Genomic DNA, 4,808 nt, shown 5'->3' on the forward strand with positions numbered 1-4,808 from the left:
CACACACACACACACACACGAGAGGCTATTTTGTATCTATGTACGTATAGAGATAAAAGGGCTTCCCAGGTGGCTCTATTGGTAAAGAATGCAGGAGACGGAAGAGTTGTGGGTTAGACCCCTGGGTCGAGGGGATCCCCTGAGGAGGGCATGGCAACCCACTCCAGTATTCTTACCTGGAGAATCCTGTGGACAGAGGAGCCTGGCGGGGTACAATCCATAGGGTCACAAAGGGATGGACAAGCCTGGAGCAATTTAGCATCCACACACATATGGATACATTGATACCATGTCATATTAGTTTCCTAGGGCTGCCATAGCAAATTACCCAAACTGGGTGACTTAAATCAGCAAACATATATTCTCCCACAGTCTGGAGGCCAAAAGTCCAAAATCAAGGTGTGGGCAGGGTCAGCTCTCTTGGGAGGATCCAGGGGAGGGTCCTTCCAGCTCCCGGTGGCCCCAGACATTCTTTGACTTGTGGCCACATCCTTCAAAATTGGCCTTCAAGCAGAAGGACAGGGAAGATGCCCGAGTTCAAGTCCACCCCCCAGGACGGAGCCGCAGGCTGGATCCCTGGCCCTGTCTCCAAGCAGTCAGGCTTTGCCCCACAGCCAGCAAAGTGGCTGATCAAACGGCGCGTTTTTCTGAGACCGCACACTTCCATCTGGCATCTGTCAGTCAACACTTACAGTCCTCACCCCTCGAGGTTCCCCACCCTCCCTGGCCTCTCCTGCCAGCTCCTGTCCTTCTCCGTTTATGCCCAGCCCTGGGCCTCTTCCCTCCTCTTAGACCCACCTTCTAAGAGTTTTAAGTGTCATCGATGTGCGGGTCACCTCACACCCCCTTTAGCTCTTGCCTCGCTGAGTTCTGGGTCCATAGAATTCCAGGGCCAACCACTCAAATGTCTTCCAGTTTCCTCACTGGCCAGTAATGAAGGTAGGAAAGCTCGTAGCCTATCTGAGCCCCCGCTGGTGTCTGTGGCCTTGGCTGGTGTCTATCTCTCAAGGCAGATGCAAAGTGCACACCCGCCCCTCCAGCTTGGAGCTCACAGAGCTGGGAGCAGGGCCACGGCCAGCTTCTCCTACCTTCCAGGGTCAGAGGAGACAGCTGCCCTCTGTTCTCGGAAGGACCCTACCTGCCCTTCTCGGGTACATAAAACTTAAAGCCAGCGGCAAAGCATTCCTATCCTCCAGTATGAGCTTTGGAGTTCAGGTGGCACTCTGCTGGAACGAAGTGCAAGGACTTGAACTTACTCTTACTAAAGTGTAAATGACTGACAACAGATCAGTTCCCAAGGAAAACCAAGTATGAGGACCCTGGTTCTGGGTCAGGGAGCAGGCACCCCTGCCTACAGTCAGCAATCGAGGGGCACCTCCCAAAGGAGGTGGTGCAGAATTGCCCGCCACTGGGGGGCAGCAGAGCACCAGGGATCAGTTTACAAATAGAAAGGCAGGGGTCCGAGTAGGTACCTTGATAAGTTGTGAAACTACTGCCCACCCGTCTAGACAGCCCTTCTTCCTTCCAACTGAAGGAACAACGCCCAAGGATACAAAGGTCCCAAGTGCAGCAGGGGCCTCATCCCTCACGGGCAGGCTTGCCCAAGTAGAGACAGAAGCGCTTCACACCTTGTGCAGGCCTTGTGGCCCAGCCCTGATACACCTGGCTTCTTAGTGACCTGGAGCGTCAGCCTCGCCTGGGAGCTTGCCGACTCTCAGCCCCACCCCAGACCCATAGGCTCAGACTCTCAGAGGGTTAGGCCCAGCGGGTTTTTTTCAGTTTATTTTATTGAAATATGCTTGATTTACAATGTTGTGTTAATTTCTGCTGCACAGTAGAGTGACTCAGTTACACATACATATTCTTTTTCATTTTCTTTTCCATTCTGGTTTATCACAGGATGTTGAATGTAGTTTCTTTTTTTTTTTTAATAAATGTATATAGTTTTATTAAGACAAAAAACTGACAGTGTTGATATGAAGTTTACATTTAAATGAAAGTTTTCACAAAAACCTAACACACGCCTAAAAATTACAATAGAGTTCTAGATGCAGATCAAGACGATGTCAACAACTGATGGATCTCATGGCTCAAGACAGCGTTTTGGATTTTAGTTAATTCTTAGGATTAAAAATTTGTTTTAAAGTGAACCACTGCCCCAGTATGAAAATTTATCTTCTCCTGAGACCAGGGCTTTTGAAATCATTCAGCTCTTGAACTTGTGCTGTCAGTGCCTGAACCCTGCCACCGATGGTTTCAGAGTTCAAAAAGCAGAGGCTCCAAGAGTTTTCCACCCTATGAGCACCAGCCCTTGTCTTTCCCTACTGACTCACTTCCTATACCACTCTCTGCCCTTCCCTAAATACTTCCCCAGTGGCTTGGATGGAGAAGCTGATATTTGTAACTTCACAATAGGAAAAGAAAGGGTCTTCTTGTCAGTTTCATGAATAGCACCTCTAAGACAGAGTGATCTGCCTGTGTACACACTCCAATAAGACTTTTCCTCCTCAACCAGTTTCCATCCCCCAAATGGCACCTTTGGTAGCTTCTTATTCCTTTGTTGGGAACAGCATTATGCTCAGGCAGGGAATACCTTGGCTTCTAAGTTTCAGGCATTCACAGCTTTTAAACAGCCTCTCACAGTCCTCATTTAGGTTGCCAGTGACATTTTTGAAAGGATACAATATTCTGGACACAGAACCCAATCATCAGTTGTTCTTTCCTTTGTTTCACCGTTTCCCCAAATTTTAACAAAAATGATCCTAACCCATCTCCCTTCTTTCCCACCCCACCCCACCCACCCCAAATAATACACCAGTAATAGCCCAAAACTACACACATGCTTGGAGAAGGCATTGGCACCCCACTCCAGTACTCTTGCCTGGAAAACCCCATGGACGGAGGAGCCTGGTAGGCTGCAATCCATGGGATTGCTAAGAGTCTGATACGACTGAGCGACTTCACTTTCACTTTTCACTTTCATGCTTTGGAGAAGGAAATGGCAACCCACTCCAATGTTCTTGCCTAGAGAATCCCAGGGACGACGCAGCCTGGTGGGCTGCCATCTATGGGGTCACAGAGAGTCGCACACGACTGAAGTGACTTAGCTTAGCTTACACACGTGCTATGCTGTAAAAATGCAGAGTTAACACCATTGGGAAGAAGGCTGTGTGAGTTGTGGAGATGCTCTTTGAAGATCTACAGTATCTCTTGCTCTCCCACATCCTGTTCTACTTTTTGTCCTTCATAGAAGGCCCTTTGCTTTTTTTTTTAAAGCAAAGTTCAGAATGGGTTGCCTTGAAACACTGACCCTCCTTCCCCTCCACCGGATGGGTGTGCAGCTTTGAAGCCCTTGGGCTGCTGTAGGGCACAGAAACTATCCTGGCTCTTCAAAGGACATCTTCTCGAGCCACCTTTATGGTGTCAAGACAAGGAGAACTCCTTCTTTCCCCACTTGAAACCCAGTAAGATGTGACAGGGGCTGGTATTCAAGAAAGTTAATTCTTACCGTCTTTTTAATCATCATCCTCTGAGGGGTAAGAATGCCACGTCGGCCCTTCCTCATAGAAGGATATGACAGCCTGCGGGCACTTGACCTTGCTTCCTTGACAGGGACCAGATCAGCCTCATCAGAGTTCTTCCGTTTCATTAGGAACATGAGTTCTCCACTGGAGTCCATAGCTCCAATAATCCGCTTTGGTTCCAAACCCCGGGCAAAGCCTCGTGGCTTCTCTGACTGTTCTTTCTTTTTCTTTGGTTTGCTCTCCTCCCCCTTATCTTCCGAATCAGAATCAGCTTTGCGCTTGCCTCCCTCTGATTTATCTGTCTCGTGTGCTGTTTTCTGTGACTGCAGAAACTCAGCAATGAGGTCAGGGCAATCCAGGTTCTCTTCTGGATCCCGTGTGTTATCCTCATCTGAGAACCCCTTCCACTTCAGGAGATACTCCACTTTGCCCTTTACCACTCGACGGTCTAGAACTTTTTCCACCACATATTCTTCCTCTTCTTCTAGCACCTCTTCCACTTTCTTCTTGATTTGTTTTTTCCCCATAGTGCTCGCCAGCTTTCTGGTATAAAGGATGATGCTGCTCGGGTCTTGCAGTCGTTAACCCTCCCTACGCTGGTTCAAGTGCCCAGGCTGTCCTGTCTGTCCTCTTCCCAATTTACTATGTTTCCTCTCCAGCCCAATCCCCCAGCTGTGCACCCAGCCCACGTAGCATGGTCTTGGTCTACTCAGGCCGAAGGGCGATGCGCAAATGCTGAATATAGTTTCTTGTGCTATAGTAGGACCTTGTTGTTTGTCCAGACTATATACAATAGTTTGCATCTGCTAACCCCAGACTCCCAATTCATCCCTCCCTCGTCCCCCTTGTCTCTCCTCCATGTTTCTGTTTCATAGATAAGTTCATTTGTATCGTATTTTAGAGTCCACATATAAGTGATATCGTATGGTGTTTCTCTGGCTGACTTCCATTACTCAGTATGATAATCTCTAGGTCCATCCATGGGCTGCAAATGGCATTATTTCCTTCTTTTTTATGGCCAAGTAGTATTCCATTGTGTGTATATGTACTGTATCTTCTTTATCCGTTCATGTGTTGGTGGACGCTTAGGTTGTTTAGTCACTTGGGGTTTTATGGCCCCCGGGATTCTGCTCAGCTCAGGGCCGAGAACGACTGCTTTCAGTTCGGCAGGCAAGCTGGGAAAGTTGGCTCACGTGCCGTCATGTGTCGGGGCTGCTGTAAGGAAAAAGGCCTGGTTGGGTTCTGTTCTCCGCAGGGATGCTGGTTTGGAGCAGGGATTCAAGC

The 4,808-nt window shown here is 48.6% G+C and overlaps 1 pseudogene; it reads right to left on the bottom strand.

Annotated features, from left to right (window-relative positions):
* Positions 1–3,497: 3,497 nt before the first annotated feature.
* Positions 3,498–4,579, bottom strand: LOC786054 (chromobox protein homolog 1-like; annotated as a pseudogene).
* Between the last annotated feature and the right edge of the window lie 229 nt (positions 4,580–4,808).

Source organism: Bos taurus, chromosome 18 (genome assembly GCF_002263795.3).
Source record: "Bos taurus isolate L1 Dominette 01449 registration number 42190680 breed Hereford chromosome 18, ARS-UCD2.0, whole genome shotgun sequence".
NCBI classification, from domain to species: Eukaryota; Metazoa; Chordata; class Mammalia; order Artiodactyla; family Bovidae; genus Bos; species Bos taurus.